Here is an 18,287-nt window from a genome sequence, read left to right on the forward strand (position 1 = left end):
TAATTTATTTTGATGTCTAAGCAAATAAATATGCAGCCAGAGTGAAAGTTGATATTTCCTGTCAAAGATAAAATTTTGGCTAAGTCAGAATTTATATCTCGACGGATGTTCATTATCCGTTGCAAATGAATATCCATTGAATCTTATCATTCGTCGAAGTATTATTATTACTCTGGGTACTTTTATCATTATCCGTCAAATTGCACTCAATCTTAGCCGTTAATTTTAAGCATTATCCTTCAAATTTACTTACAGCCTGTATGCATATTTTAACGGATAATCATAGAATTTTGACAGTTTTCTATATTTTTAAACGGCTATTTTGGGCTAATTTGACTAATTACTTTATTTTGCTTTTTACTTTTTGACGTTTATTTATGAGAAAGTATAAGCTAATTTCATTTATGAGAAAGTATATAAGCTAATTTCATTTATATTCTTTACTTCTATCTTTCTCAAGCAATTTCCCTAACTCCTTCTCCAAAGCAAATTATTTTTCTCTCTGTAAATTACTCTCATTCTCAGCAATGGCACCAGTAGTCAAGATCATCTCCCAATCTAGGTTTGTGTATGAAAAGAACAACTTCGTTGCACTAGTGAATACAGAGATTTCTGCTTCTGAAGATTACCACAAAGTGATGGATTTCATTCGAAGTTGTAAACTGAAGTATGTTATGCTAGAGTCTCATGTTATCTACTGCGAAGTGGTTGAAGAGATATGGACCACTGCTGTTTACAACTCAAGTGAAAAAACCATTACCTTTACTCTCAAAGGTACAAATTACTGCATAAATAGTGATATAATTCATGCTTGTTTTCAATTGTCTGAGAATAATACACTAACTCCACACACATACACAGATGTGAGTTTTATGCATAGTTCTATGGGCTATGCTTTTGACCCCACCAAGATAGGTGATGTTATAAGAAAAGGCCTTAGAAAGGAGTGGAGCTTTCTCTGTGATTCTTTTAATAAAGTATTTTCTGGAAAAATTAGTAATTTTGATGTTGTGACTTACTCACTTATAAACATGTTATATATGTTTCTTAGTGATAAGTATCATAACTTTAGTGAGGATGTCTTGTTTGAACTAGGTTTTAAGGTAGGGGACATTAAGAAAAGATCTATAAACATATATTATGCTAGATTTTTATGTTACTAGCTAACTTTGTTTCTGAAGATCTTATCATTGAGACCCAACCAACAAGCTTTATTGTTGGGTTCAAGAAAGTAGGGTTATTGCTAATTTGAATAGGGCAAACAACCTCAGTGAGGTTCCCGTTGTTTACATGCCCATCATGGAGTAGCCTCAGGTAAGTGAGGTAAATGTTTTTGTGCCTACTACTCCTCAACCACCTATCTCTTTGCAATCAACTATGGCCATGGCACCTGTGACAGTGACCAAACAGGTGCCTACCCAAGCCACAAAACCAAAAATTTCAAAATTCAAGTCAAAGAAAGCCCCCTCTAGTTTCTCTCAAAAGAAGCTAGTTGTAAAATCCACTGAAAACCAAGAGGGGAGTGTGAAGGGAAGTAAGTCTGGTGAGGGATAGGGTAAACATAAAAGAAGCCCTAAGAATAAGAATGGAGAGGTGTGTGTAACCAAACCTAGCCACACTGCAGTTTCCCAACAAACTGTAGTGATTAATAAGGAAACAAGCTCATTACTAGTTTCATCCTCCAAAAAGGATGTTACTATTGAAACAAGCTCTCAACCAAGAGCACAGGCCAAGAGGGTTAGGGACACAAGCTCACCCCAAACTTATGCTAGAAAGAAGAAATCCAAAACACTTGGGGATACATAGGGTACACACACTGTGCAAACCGTAGTCAAAGACTCAGTTACAACACCTTCTCAAAGTCATATTGATGTGGCTCCTGTAAATATGGAGTCACAACCAAAAACTTTAGTAATAGAAGCACCTTACGCATAAAACTCACCCACAAATTCTCTGGACGTGGACATGATTCACACATCATTTCCTGATTCTCCATCTTTAATTCTCATGGAGAAGCCAAAATCTACAGCAAGTGAGCATCAACTTTTAGATGATTTGTTGGCTTACTTGCCATTTCTTTCTGATTCTACTGAGAAATCTGTGCAAAATATCAAATCAATCACCACAGATTCTACAGGAGTCTCTACTCCAAACTCTATCATTTCTACTATATCGACGTATATTGTTCATTCGTTGACTAGTGATTGTATCTCGATGGATGTGCTTAACAGCAATCATCCGTTGACACTGTCAACTACTGCTTTGACGGATGTTTCTCATCCGTTGACAATCACTGCACAACTTGAAATCTAACTGTTGTCACAAGTGTAGATGATTTAGTAGTTGTACAATCACTCTTAGGATTGAGGGAAGGGAGTGAACAGAGTGAGAGGCTGAGTTGCTCTCAGGAAAAAGGAAATGAAAAGAGTGAAAATATGCAAGCTATTTCTTCCAGCTTGGAAAAAGTGAGTGAGTGGAGTCCCACCTTAGTAGGTGAAGGTGAGGGTGTGAGGGTGGGAAGCCAAGGGGAGCCCTTGATGCAAGAACAAATAGATTATGAGAGAAAAGCAGGTACAGAAGAATAGGAAGAGCCCATTATAAGTGAGTTAAGGGATGTCAATAAGGATGAAAAGAAACAACTATTTCAGCAAGATTATTAAGTTGTCTTAGACTCTGTTTTTTATGAAGATGAGGCATTTACTCACCCTGTTCCAGCTTATCAAGTTTTATCTGAACAAGACAATGTGGCTGCTGAGAGAATTCTCTACTTGGTGCACACAACTGCTTCCATGCAAAGGGCCAAGGATGCAATCACTGCCATGCCCCCTACAACTGGTGATGATTTTGATTATCTAACTGTTGATTCTGAGGATATATTTGGGGATGAAGATGATGATGTAGGAGATTTCATACACATAGGGGGAGAAGCAGGCCCTAGCTCAAGTACAAACACTCCATCTTGGATGTTTGGCAAAAAATGTGATGTGCACCATTTCAAATCCACTCTCTTTCACATCAAGATGTAACTAAGCTCAGGACATAAATTGGTCAAGTAAAAAAGGATATTACAGCAAGATTGGAGGCTACCTTTCCTAACATAATAATGCTAGATATCAACATACAGCTTAGGAAAAACCCTGATCTAGCCAACAAAGTGGACTCCTTGGACACCAGGCTCAAGACCCTGGAAACATCTATTACTCAAATTCACCTCCATTAAGCTCAACAAACTCTACTACTTCAGAAATTGGTGGTTGTACAAACCTTAACCTCCACTAAACTTGATGCTAACAAAAAGGGGGAAAAGACTCTATTATTCCAGTTAGCCAGAGGGAGTCAACAAGTGAAGGGGAAAAAGTGCTCAATATACAAGTTAGCAAGGTAATTATTCCAGCTACTGCTTTCACTAAGCCACCATCCTTTGACAGTATTGATCTGATCAAGATAGTTGCAGCTAAGTTGGAGTCAAATGATAAATTGAAAAAGCTTGATGTAACATCAGTTGAGTTAGAGCTAAATAAAAATGGAAGAAACTTGATGAAAACATCAAGAAGAAGTTTGGTCCAATTGGTAAGCAATACAAGGTCTTTTCTCATTTCTCTAGATTGAGATAAATTTCAACTAATGAAATAAGCTTAGGGAACATGGAAAGGGTTCAACCTTCAACAATCAAATGTCCAAAGGCTAATGTGATTTTTCAGCCAAAGAGAAACAATCCAAAGAAATAAAAAAAATCCATTGGACCTTATGTATGAAACCCCTAAGCCAGATAAGAAGAAGCTACTTGGAAGCTCTATTACCTTCTTCAAAGATCCCAGAGACTCAGTGCTAAAGAAAAGAATTGGTAAGATCTAGAGGAATGGTAAACTAATCTATGTAGTGGCTGGACATCCACAGTTTGCAGAGGCTAAGAAAGAAGAAAAGGTGAGGCTCAAACAACAACAAAAATAAGCTGCTTTAGAAGCCAAGAACCTAGCCAAGAAGCCTGCAACCACAGAAGTTACATTTCCTGTTGTGACGTCTGAGAATCTGATTGAAGGAAAGCAAGAAAAACCAAAGAATTCCAAGAAAATAAGGTAAAACCTCCCAGCAAAGAGGAAGCTAGATTTCAATGAAGATAAGGAAGAATATATGCCAACTCAATCTACAACTACAAGTCAACTAGCCATACCTATATTGGAGGAGGCTGAATTTAAAGTTGATCCTAACATTACTTTCCATGATGAACCTGTAATTCCCAATGATAAACCTATAGATTGGGACAGCCTGCCTCTTCCTGATCTAAACATTCCAATCTATGCCAAACCAAAAAAGATAAAGAAAAGAGCAGTCATGATGGTAAAGCCTGTCAAACTTCAATCCAAGTTAGTGGCCAAACCCAAACCTATTGTCAACAAGCCAGATCAACTCTTCATCTGTGACATCAAAGAATTCTCAGACATAAATCTCTATATAGAAGAAATAGATGAAGTTAGAGCTATTGATGCTTATAGAAATCTTCCAGAAAGATTAGTCTTCAGGTACAAGGGTGGAAGAGAAATCACATGGCCCCTTCACATAATTCTCAATAAAGGCTATTCTACTTTGGTGACTATCTTCTCCTCAATCAAGAAAAACATTGGATTTAACATAGTTGCCAAGAAAAATTGTACTAAACAAGAATGAGGAGATAAAAAATAGCTGGAGAGGACCATATGCACTCCCAAGAGTATTGAAAATTCATTTTACTGGAGATAGGGTGCATTTGAGGCCTTACTGGATAATGGAGTTCAAAGATAAAAAATGCATCAGAAGATTCTTCATATTGGAATATCAGCTAAAGATTTCAAGCAATGAAAATCTGATGGAGATGCAAAAGAAGCTTGATCAGGCAATTGGAGATGAACTTGAGTTCCACAAGCAACTCCTATATCAAATTGAGTAAAATAATATGAAGGTGGGAAAGAAGTCAAGACAATCAAGGAAGTAATCTAAATTTGCTCAGTCTAGAGGAGCACCTTAAAAATGATCCGTGGGATACTCTTTAAATCCTCATCTGTTATAATTTTCAATAAATTGCAGCACTTGTAAATTTTATCTACTTTATTTTCTTTATTCATAGAGTGTTTTGTTATCATCAAGTTTTCTTAATTTATGGCTACAATTCCAGTAGACGTAAACTGGGGGAGATTGTTAGGAATATGTTGTGTACTTGATGATAACTTGAACAAAACACTTAGTAGTTTTTTATTTAAGTAAATTGTAGCTTTCAACGGATGATCAATTCAACATCTTTTAAAAGAGTAGCTTATGTAATAATAAGTTTAGTAGAACATTCCTGCATATTATAATGTCTTAGTGAACTAGATGTTGCAGAATGTATAAGTCATGTTGAAAACTAGCTTGATATGCAAGATAGGTTGGTTAAATGTAAATATTAAATGCCTTGTAGTCTTGTATAAATGAAATGGAGTTAACTGCCGAGAAAATAGTCTCAACGGATGATTCACAAAGCTTCAACGGATGATTCACATTGTCTCAACGGATGATCAGCCAAAGTTTTAATGGATGATTAACCACAGTTTCATCGGATGATTCAATGAAGCTTCAACGGATGTTCAAATTCAAAAGAGCAGTTGATATTGACTTGACAGTCACATGCGTTGATTGTATGCAAATGGAATGTGGCAGCCTATTTGCAGGATTTAGAGAACAAAAAAGCATTTCCATTTCCATGCTAAACTGAAGATATTCAAAGATGCTGGATAGAGAAATGAAGGAGCATGAAATTAGACTAAAAACATTTTATCTAATTTTTTTGTCTTTTTATCATGTAACTTGGTGATATATATAAGCCAAGTGTAGAAAATAGAACTTCAAAAAATCTATCCAAGTTAGTGAGCAATTATCAGAGAAATAGATAAGGCAAAATCTGTAAAGAATTTATTTGTTCTTGTAGTTTAACTTATAAGCAGCTGTGTACAACATTGTAACACAGAGTTTTCTACTTAATATATATATCTCTGGTGGAAAAGTTCAATCCACTAGAAAGTTTTTATATACTTGTATTTGATTACTTTGTGTTTTGATTTCTATACTATTTTCATTCTGCACCATTTCTAAATCAAACACAGTTATATATTTATAGCAGAACTATTCTTAAAATTAAATATAAGCCAGAATTACATTCAACCCCCCTTCTGTAATTCTTAAAATCAAACACAGTTTTATCTCGTTTTATTCGTTACAAGATTTTATCTACCTTTGGTTTCACCGAAATCCGACCTACGGATTGAAAGTTACGAATGAAACCGTCAAATAATGTACATACAAGCATATTATACATCAATCCGATCACATATAACACATAACATGTAAGATATTCGATCAAAATAATTTTTCAAAGAAGATTCGGGGTTAAAATGATTTTTCGGGTATTTAATACGAATTTTTGAACATTTTTCACAATTAAAACGGGTCTCTGAATCATTTTATAATTAAATAATAAAGTTCGAACACCCGAATCTGACTTTAAAATCATTTAATAATAATTATTGAGCTTCGAAAATAATTTCAAATAATATTCTAAAGCTCGAAACTATTTTTCAGAATTTTTAAATCAAAACAAAAAATTAAATCTAATTAAATAATAAATTAAAATTAATTAATAATAAATAAAATCAATTAATCAATATTTAAATTAATTGACTAATTAAATAATTAAATAATTAAATAATTAATTATTAACTAAAATTAATTAATTAAATAATTTAAATTTATTTTAGAATTAAAAATAATATTCAGAATAATAAATATTAATTTTTGGAATTTAAAATAATTAAAAAATAAATTCTGAATTTAATATAAAAAAATACTATTTTTGAAAATAATTAAAACAAAAATCTAATTTTTAAGAATTTTTAAAATTCCAGGGACTAATCTGAAAAAGGGAGGAAAGAACGATGGCTAAACTGTAATTTGCCATCGTCTTCCTCCTGACCACCAGCTTCGGTGGTCGGCCGCCATTAACGGCGGTCACCAAGCTTTTCCGGCAACTGTAAAAACCACCCAGAAATCGTTCAAATCAACATGACATGATCTCCTTGCTGCCAGGAGTTCATTTCTGCAATTCGTTTGATCAAACAATCACAGAATCGTCTGAAAAATCCGTCCAAAAATTCTGACATCGACGTGGTCGATTTTTCGGCCTTCCCCTTCCACGTATCGTCTATTCATCATTCTATTCATCTTTTTGTGATCTGCACACTGGTGCAATCAATTTTAACTAAAAACCCTTGAATCAAAAACACCTAAAATTCAATTAAGAACATTCAAATTCATCAAATAATATACCAAAATTTTCTACATGTTATTGAACTCCAAATTCATCATATAATATACCAAAATGACCAGGAAAAAAATTATCTACAAGATTCAGCCATCAAATTACATAAACAACATAAAAATCAAAATTTCATATTTTAATCATAAATTAATTCAAATTAAAATATATAAATAGGAACAGGACCTTGATTTCTGCACTAAATCTTATACTTGATTCTGAAAGAGCTTTTCGAGAGCTTCGATTCGATATATGGCACGCTTGATTCCGAGTTCGGTAACGCCTTCGTTTTTGGGTTCGATTCTCAAGAACGCGATAAATTTTCGGGTTTTTCTCTATAAATTCTAGGTTTTAACTGCTTGTTTATGATTATACGAATAAAATAAAATAAGAAAAAGGCTAATTATACTTATAGAATTTTAATACCCGTTGGATCGTTGTGGATCGGAAAATAAGTTCCTTAGCCACTAAGTAACTGCAAAAACGATCCAATTTGATACTCGTATTGGATAATTATCAACACCGGGCTTCTTATAAAATACTTTATACGAAGAGAATGTAATAATATCCCGTCTCTCGAGAATACGGGTTTTATATTACTATCGAAATAATCATCATATCGGAAATTTTACACCAGGACTCGTACTGGTCAAACCGTACTCCAGACCAAAAAGTAAAAACACGGAAAATGTTCAGAATAATCAGATTAGGTTAAGAAGAAGTTTTCTGAAGAGTCTCGGGTTGTAAAAACGCAAAAACGGTTGAAGTTAGACGATTCCCGGTTTTATAAAATAGTTTATAATTATATAGAAAATAATTATTGAGTACATAAATTATTATAAAATCATATAACAACCTAAAAATTACCAGAAAAATACCAAAATTATTTATACTTTATTCTGGACATAGTAAAATTAATATACTCATATTTTATCACATATAAACATCTAATTATCAATGTCAATCATCTAGATAATTCACCAAAATTCACGTAATATTCATATAACAAATTATTTATTGATAAAAATAATTACACGCTATATCCCGGATATTACAGTCGGCGGTGAACCTCGGTGAACCGACGGGAACGATGATGCTCTTTGAGTCCGATAATTACACAACTACTTCATTTAAAACTCGGATTTTTACATACATGTGTGTGTTTACGGATTCTTTTCAAAAGTTTAAGGTTTAATTTCTTAAGATTTGTTCAAATTTGATATATAGTTCGTGAATAGGTAATTGAATACAAAAAAAGTTGTTGCATGTTGTATTTTATAGAAAAACCGAATGAAACCTTCTTTTTTAAAAGAATTTAGTTCAAATTATATGATAAATTCGATTAATATGATTTTTATTCATGATTTTTGGTTCAAAATTATGAATAATTCGGTTATAGATATTTGTTTAAAGTAGAAAATGTGAGATTATGTTATATAAGTTAGGCTCCGTTGATTTTGAAACGATATATGTGTCTTTGCATGTATAGTTTTAATTTGGTGTGTTATGTCGTTAAAGTTGTTAATCGTATAAGGTAGATTGTATGTTATACATTTTTTAATTATAAGTGACTAGAGATTTTGGTTGAGTATTGTCGATTGATGTAGTTGATTGATATGATAAGGGTAAGCTTAGTTACAAATACTTCATGCCCGATTTTCGAAAGAAACTATAGAGTTGTCTAAGGAATATAGTCGATATGATTGGTCATAATTGCAGTGTGTCGAATTATGTGATTATGTAATTACTTGCTATATGCAAGGTGTCGAGTTATTTGATGTTAGAAAGAGTATAAAGGTGTTAACCTATTATGTGTTACGTGTGATACATGTATGTATAAGATAAGCGAATATCGCGTTTGGGGTAGGAAGTTAGACGTTCTGAGAAATGTCGGGAATTTGATAAGGTTTCTAATTAGGGTTCCTTTTGTATTGTAGATTTGGACAGAGAAGGCATTCAGGCTAGAAAAGGAAAAGAGGTCTTAGGTGGCAGTAGCTCAAGTTCCATTAAATAAGAGAGCTTTTTTAGGCAAGTAACTCTGCTTAAATCTTGAATTGATCATAGAGAGAATATTGATGTTATGCACCAATAGGGTAAAGAATCTTTCTTATATAGTTATTGAACTTTGTGTTAAACCCTAATAGTGGCCCTTTGTTTCAAGTACTTATACCCAGATTCCTTATATTGTTGTTATCCTTGTGATCCTTGACCTAATTGACATAATGAATCTTTCCTATGCAATACCTTGTTAACCTAGATCCTTATGATATTAAACTTGTGGCATGTTCCTGTGCAGTTCTTTGAAACTATCCTAATAATAGCCTTGCTAATACTTTATTTGACAATCAATCATTCCTTCACTTATGATACCTTTATTTCCTATTTACTTATTTCCCTTGAATTCTTGAATTGAACCTAAAAATGACTTTTGACTTGAATGAGTCCAAACGATTTCACCTATTGGTAATGTTAAAATGAATCTAGCTAAAACTTTCGTTCCTTCCAATAAAATGGTTTTCCAAAATGAATTCCTAAAAGGTTTTACAAAATGAATTCATAAAGATTGGATAGAGACGTAAGAGACTAGTGGGACTAGTCCAGTCACGCAAGAGACTAGCGGGGCCAGTCCAATATAAAGGCTGAAATCATGCCATTGGTACCTTAATGACCGGATGGAGGTTAGTACGGGCTGATCACCCGTATTATATTTAAAAGATGGATATTCCAATCAAGGTTCTTTTTTGTTAAATAAGAAAAGTAAAAGTTTTATAAATGTTGCAACAAGCGTTATGCTTTTCTTTTGATTTGAAATTGAATAGTTCGAATGCAGTCTTCTTTAGAGTTTTGAGAAACTTATTCGAGAACCCTGTCACTCTACTTTTATATCGATGCTCGAATCTTGGAGTAATTTTCTTTTAAAGTGTAAAACTCTCTGAGAAACCTATCGATTAATCTTGAGAAATGTTGATTATACAAACTTGAATCTTGAATGCTTTGAAACCCTTTCCTAGAAATTTATAGAACGCTGCCACCTAGTTCACTGGTAATAGAATGCCTCAGTTATTGTTGTTATGCTGATATTTAGAATTGTTTATATAGTTACTTGTTGAGCTTCTTTGCTCATTTATTTACGTTGATCTAACAATGGTAGTTAAGTAAGAAGATGGCCAGACTTAGGCACACCGCTCGCAAGAGCGTTCCTAGCGGTCCCTATCGTAGCATGGGATTTCAGTTTCCAGATCAGATTAATTATGTGTGAGGAAGAGAAAATAAGTTGGTGGGAAGTGTAATAGCTGAATCAGGTACTTTTGGGTTATCTGTTGATTCTAAGGTGGAATCGAATAATTTGGTTTTATTTATGATAAGGGTTGTAATAATAATATTCTGGTTGGTAGTTGTAATCTTGTCTCATACTTTATCCTGTTTAGATCCTATTAGTTTCAGGGTTTATTATATATATATCTGCTGCTATTATATTAGTTTATTGATGTTGTGGGTCCTCATTCCTAACCCCGAGTTTGAGGGCGTCACAAGTTGGTATCAGAGCCACATGATTTAGTACCTGAGACAAGTTATGATAAAAGGATATTATTGGTGACTAAATAGTACGAGAGTTTTCGACTCATATAGAGTTGATTTAGACTATTAGGTATAGTCTAAGTAAGTGAATAGGTCAAGATAGTAATTAGAATTAGGGCATTGGGTCAGTTGGAGGTTTAATTTAACCATAATGTTATTTCTTGGCTGTCGTTTTATGTTTTATCTTAGGACCCTAATAGTAGTTCATATGATAGTGTTTTTGATTCGACTCCTCCTGCTAGCCCTCTTGATTCTACCGAGGATAGTTTACTACTGGGATCAGTGGAGCCCCTGTACATTAGTTGAGACTCTGAGGAGGATCCGTCTGAGGAACACTACACCATATATAAGCTATTGCAAGCCCAACATGCATTTGTGTTGCATAAAGTGTTACTATAGATAAAAAGCTTGGTAATCTATTGCAATATTTTTTAAAAGTGTTACAAAAAATGAAAAAGTGTTACAAGCGCATGATACATTTTGATGAAATGAACAAAGCTTTGAGCAAATGCAACACTTTTACGAAAGTGTTACAATACAATTAACACTTACGGTCAACTTGACTGAAAATTTTAGGCGGGCGTTCAATTTTTCACATTGGCGGGCTTCCAAAATTTGGCACCAGCAGTATTGGTACAAAAAAACAATACTCCATTAAATAAAAACAAAATTTCATTATCACACTATTTTCTCTTACCCTCTATGTCGCCCTCTTTCAAGTTCTCATCTTCCCTATCTCTCATCCATCTATACCACTTTATCATACTCCTTTTAGACTAAAATCAATTAAAGCAAAATCTTATAACACCAAAATCGATTAGTGCTTCAATAGAATTAGGGCTTCGATTAAAGGTCAGTTTCAAGTATGTTTGATTACATGTATACGAGTGTATGTATATGCATGATTTGAGGAATATATATGATTTTTTGATATAATTAGTTGAGATTATACTATAGATTTAATTTGTAGAGATTATACTGTTGAAATTTTCTTTTATTTGTTTGAAATTTTGTTCTTATTGGGGGGTTATTTTCTGTTAATTAGTAGGAATTACGGGTTTATCTTGTTTGACTTTTGTTGAATTATATTATGATTTTATGGTAATTGATGGGAGTTTTGTGTTAATTTTGTTGCTACTTCTTTTGTTTTTTGATAAAAACTTCATATGTGTCTTTTCATTTTTGTTATTATCCCTTGGTATCTGATTGTTTGGGACTGATTAAGTCAAATAATTTTATTCAAATGGGCTTAGAAAGTTATTATTTTTTTACCCGAGGTCATGGAAGTGAATAAACATCAAACCAATATGTTTTAATTGGGTGTTTTGATGTGGTTATTAGAAGCAGATTGAGATTAACTGGATGGGAGGGTCCTTAGTACAAGTTGAATTGGAGGAAGAGGTTGACTTGGTGATTGATTTGAGTTGGAAACTTGAAAAGAAGCTTGCAAAGTGAGGATCGATTGTGAAGCTTGAAGAAACTCACCAATAAAGCAGGTTTGAACCAATATGGGAGGTAACAGCTTAATTGTTTTATTTTATGTTATATATGTGTTTGATTCATCATGTATGGAACATGATTGGGTGAGACATTATCGATTATATGAGTGTTAGTCCCAAGTCAGTATAATTTTTTGGTAATAATTAATGGATTCCTTGGTATCCCTATAATTGTACATAAAGAAGATTACTTATCATTGATGAACATGGGAGTTAAAATTATGTTGTGTGTTTGCGTTGCTGTTTTTAAGCCCATAAGAATGGATTTGATCAAGTGTAAATGATATAAGTTGTAGGATAATTCTTAAATAATATGTCTGTGAAATTTGGTGAATTTCAAAATTAAATGTAACTACTTATTTGTAATACATGGATCATTGTCATCGCAGAATTTTAATTTCCAGCAATTCTGTCATATTTTCAATTGAAGTTTTAGTTCTCTTAAAGAACTAATCTCTTGAATGTTAAAGAATTAAAGTTGTTCCTAAACCTTTAATCTAAAGTTCTGTAAAGTTTGAGAATTTTCAGATTTAATGGGTATGAGTTAGAGGCTTAACAATCAAGATGAACTCTATAATTCTGCATCTTTCAGGATTCGTTCGTGACATTGGTGTTGTCTTTTCTTGATCCTAAGTTTAAAATTGGTTGATGGCCATATAATAAAAGTTGTATATCAATGTCTTGACTACATGCCTGCAAAATCTCAGTGGCGTTGAGCTTGTAAAACCAGAGATAAAGCCAAGTAGTATGAATGATAAATCCTGAAATATTTTGCAGGAAATAAGCTTGACTTAGAACCGCAGCCGTGGATTGTGTAGGTCTGATAATGAGATGAATTATGGATATGTGATAGCCTAGAGTGTCTAGATAACTCAGGAATGTTGTAGATTAACCCTGTGAATTTTATTGGCATGTCTTGTTTTGATGCTTAAATGTTTTTGATGTAGAAAGCGACTTACTGGAAATCAAAGACTCACAACATGCCTGAAAGTCTGGTGGTCATTTTTTTTTCTAAATAGATATAGATCACTTCTTCTATAACCAAGTGTTTTTAATGTATACCTGTGTTTAATTTCTTGTTATCATATATGCAGGCCTAAATCGAGATGCATGTTTGCGACCACAAAAGGTGAACATTCTTTGTTAAAGTGCTTGAAGGATACATGTTATGTGTACACAACTCAATGATAAAATACTTGAAGCTAGTTAATTTTGAATGCTATTAGTGTGGTTAGAACACTTTGAAAGCCCCTTCTTTGTACACAAGTCTATTTCTCCCTTAAAAATTCATCTTCCCAAACAGGGTATAGATTATATTCCAAAGCATTTGTACTTGAGCAGTGCAGCAAGACTACTATCCTGCATACTAAGACTTTTTTATGGACAAATCAGGAACATAGGTGTGTGTTCTATTAATCAAGATATAATTTGTCTCGTATTGTGCGGTAAATTCTTATCCTGCACTTGGTAGGTTTTTATTATGTTTATTGTTGAGAAAAATTTAAATGTTGAAAAAAGCGATAAGGGAAGAAATGATGGTTGAAATGCAGGAGATGGTGGACAAAAAGGTTTCTGAAAAAGTTACAAAGATCATAGTAAAGCTGGGAGAAATCAATTCAGATTTTAAAAACAACTTGATCTTGAAGAATTGTGTGCAGACCAAAATGAGGACAACAATGAAGAAGAGGATGATGATCGTGAGGCTGAAAGAGAAGAGGACGATTTGAATGAAATTGATGATGCTTGATATTGTTCAGTACTTTTATTTGAAATATGCGTACTTTTGGTATGTTGCTATTTAGACGTGAAAGACTAATTAGTTTTATCTAGATTTATGATGTGTACGTCGACTATGTGTTTCGACTTTGGATTTATTACTTGCTAGATGCAAGATGATCTTGTGGTATAAACCAACTTTTTGGGTTTTATTGACTTGTATTTTGTTGGATTTGCAAGAAATATGAAATCAGGTTTATGTGATTTTTGGGATGGTTATTGACATTTCAAACAGGATATTACAATTTAGACTAATACAAAGTGTTGCAAATAAATGTTGCTAAAAAATTTTAAAGCATTAAATAGAAACACATATGTTGCAATAAAATGTTGCTAAAAACCATAAGGTGTGCCAGTAAGGAAAAGTGTTACATGAAAATGTTGCAATAAATTGACTTTTGTAACATATTAAACTACAATATGTTACAGAAATATGTTGCAGTAGTTTATTGCAACTCCATAAAAGTGTTACTAAAACATGATAAAATGTTGCAATAAACTAGGTTATTGTAATACATTAAAATGTTGCAATAACTACAAAAAATGTTATTATAGGGATCTATTGCAACGACAGCAAATGTAACGCTGAATTTTAGTAAAACTGTTGCAAAAACATGTATTAAAACACATTTATGGTCTTTTAATACACTTTTTTGGTGTTACAATAGATGATATATGGTGTAGTGGAAAGTGTTGCCCATATGCCTGTTTCTCCCCTGATACCAGTACCTGATTCTCCAGTAGTTAAGGCAAATTCTCCAGCTCCTATGCCTAAGTCCCCGGTCTATAATAAAGTGCTTGTTGTTCCTCTACCTTCCAATATTAGTGATGATTTGGCTCGGGATCATGATTTTTTGTTTGCTCGTATACTGGAGCTGAGATCTTTGGTAGATAGGTTGATCCGAGAGTCTAGGCTGCAGATGTTGGTGCCAGAGTCCGAATGGCGTGTTCGTATTGAGATGGCGGAGCAGGTTTCCCGTAGATGGTTGGATGAGGGTCCTTTTTGCAGTGATGCTGATGCCAAGGTCCGCAGAGTTCATAAGATAGTGCGATGGATGCTTTAGGTGTTGAGGGAGGTTCTTGATCGCCTTTTTTAGTTTGTGTTGTGAGTTTAGACGGGACATTTGGTAGAGCCCGTAGTAGTTATTGTTGTTGTTTCTTTTCAGTGCCAGTAGGCTTTGGGATGCTTGGTCAGATGTCGGGTTCCCTTCATGATGTATTATGATCTGTTTAGTATCAGTTATGTTGGTAGAAGTTAGTGGTAGATAGCGGGATATTTTCCAGTTTTTTTCCTCTATTGAACTCTGCTATGTTATTGTACTTTGCTTTCATAACTTTGCTGTACTCGGGCTATCTATCTATGTACCCTTATTTCCTTATCATTGTTCTTTGAATTTATCAGCTATTTGTACAACATGTTTACCAAGAAATCGTATTTAACACCTTTGTAATAACAAATCTTAAGTCATGTGAGAACCCTAACCGGTGAGCGAATTATGTAGTAATAAAATTGCATGTACAAATGGGTAAAACTTAAAAACCGTAAAGTTATTCCTAAATAATCATTTTTGTTATATATGTGCCATGCTACCATATTTCTAAATAATTGTTGATCAGGTTTATAAAATGGCCACTTCACCAAATCACCCTAAAGAAGAAACACAACCTCAAAACCAAGATAAAAACCAAGACACCCATGTGATAAACCGACTTCTTCAACTCCTACAACAACCCCCAGCCTCGAAAGTTGTGAAACTTTAAATACTTTCAATTTGTTCATCCCCAAGAATTAATAGGTTTTCCCGATCGATTAAAGATCAGTCCTGGTTAAGAGAAATTTAGAAAGCCTTTGAGTTAGCAGAAGTTAAAGACGAGAAGAAGATGAAGTATAGAAGTTATTATCTTAAGGATGTGGCTAGTTATTGGTGGGAATCTACCAAAGCATTATAAGAAGAAGGAGAAGCTATTTCTTGGAAGATGTTTACAGAATTGTTCCTAGAGAAGTATTTACTAATTTATATGCAAGATCAGTTAGAGATGAGGTTTCTGGATTTAAAGCAAGAGAATATGATTGTAGCGGAGTAGGAAGTGAAGTTTTCAGAATTAGCAAGATTCGTGCTAGAGTACGTGAATACAGAGGCGAAGAAAGATAAAATATTTGAACAAGGACTTAAGCCATGGATTCGGAGTCAAGTGGCTCATCTCGAGATAAGGACATATGTTGTCCTGGTATATAAGGTGATGACTATGAAAGGAGAAAGAGAAGCAACTAAAAGGCAAGTGAAGGGAAGAAAAGGAAATTTGAGGATTCAGAACAGGACCAAGGAAGCTCTAAGTTTAGAGGAAGATTTGTGAAGAATGTTAAAAATGATGGTCAGAAATTCCAGAGGTTTATGTCTGGAAATGGGAATCAAAAGAATCATTTTCAGAAAGCTGGACAATCGACAAGGAACAATAGACCCCAGGGTTCAGGAATGCAAGACTTGTGAAAAGAGACACCATGGAAAATGTAATAAGCTCAACGTAATGTGTTTCAAGTGTAACCAGAATGGTCATTACTCATCAGAATGCACAAGTGGTACAGGGAAGCCAGAGATGTCTTGTTTTAAGTGCGGGAAAGTTGGCCATATGGCAAGGAATTGTAAGGAACCTACTTAAATATCCAATGTTCTTAGGATTGCTAGACCACCACCGCCACCAGCACAGACAGTTCAGCCAAGGGCACGGACATTTGACATGACAATGAAAGATGCAGTGCAGGATACAGATATGGTAGCATGTATGCTTTTTATAAATTCAATAGAATCCAAAGTGTTAATGGATTCTTGAGCTACTAGATCATTTATTTCTGAAAGTGTTGTTGATAGATTAAAGTGCGTTGCATACCCTTTTGAATCTAATTTCATTTTAGAATTAGCGAATTAGGAAAGAGTTGATGCCAATAGAATTTGTTCTAGTTGCGATATTGTTATAGAAGGTCGGAACTTTTCTGCTGACTTAATCCCGTTTAAGTTAGGACGTTATTCTCGGAATGGACTGGTTAATGAACCATGCGCAGATCTAATGTAGAAGCAAGAAAGTGAAATTAAGGACCAAGGATGGAACTGAGGTGATACTTAAAGGAAAGAAGAAAGACATGAAATTTCTAATGTCAATTCAGACAAGAAGATTTTTACGACAAGGATGTGAAGCTTATTTGGCTCACATAAAGGATGTGGAGAAGGAATCCCTCAGGATTGAGGACATTCCTGTGGTTAAAGAGTTCCCTGATGTATTTCCCAATGAATTACCTAGATTACCTCCAGATCGAGAGATTGAATCCACGATTGACTTAGTACCTAGAACGAGACCAGTTTCAAAAGCCCCTTATTGAATGTCACCCATTAAAATGAAGGAACTAGCGACGTAGTTACAAGAATTATTAGAAAAAAGGTTATTCAACCAAGTGTATCCTCGTGGGGTGCACCAGTGTTGTTCGTAAAGAAGAAGGATGGAAGCATGATATTATGTATCGATTATCGCGAACTAAATAAGTTGACCATCAAGAATAAGTACCCTCTACCATGAATCGACAATTTGTTTGATCAGCTAAAAGGAGCTACCTATTTTTCGAAGATCGATTTAAGATCGGGATATCATCAATTGAAGTTAAGGCAAAAGACATACCCAAGACGATATTTCGAACCAGATATGGATATTATGATTCTTGGTAATGGCGTTTGGATTGATGAATGTGCCAGCTGCTTTTATGAATCTTATGAATCGAGTATTTAAAGGAAATATTTGGACAAGTTCGTGATAATATTCAGTGACGGTATTTTGAATTACTCAATATGGAATGTTTGAAGATTACTTTGGAAATCCTGAGGAAAGAGAAGTTGTACGTGAAGTTTTCTAAATACGAGTTTTGGTTAAAGGAAGTTCAGTTTCTTGGACTCGTAGTTAATAGTGAAGATATCAAAGTGGATCCTGCGAATATTGAAGCTGTTATAAATTGGGAAAGACCAAAGACTCTGACGGAAGTAAGAAGCTTTTTGGGATTGGCTGGATATTATCAATGGTTTGTTCAAGATTTTTCTAAGATTACAGTTCCACTAACTAAGTTGACAAGG

Source organism: Apium graveolens, chromosome 2 (genome assembly GCF_009905375.1).
Source record: "Apium graveolens cultivar Ventura chromosome 2, ASM990537v1, whole genome shotgun sequence".
In the NCBI taxonomy this organism is placed as follows: Eukaryota; Viridiplantae; Streptophyta; class Magnoliopsida; order Apiales; family Apiaceae; genus Apium; species Apium graveolens.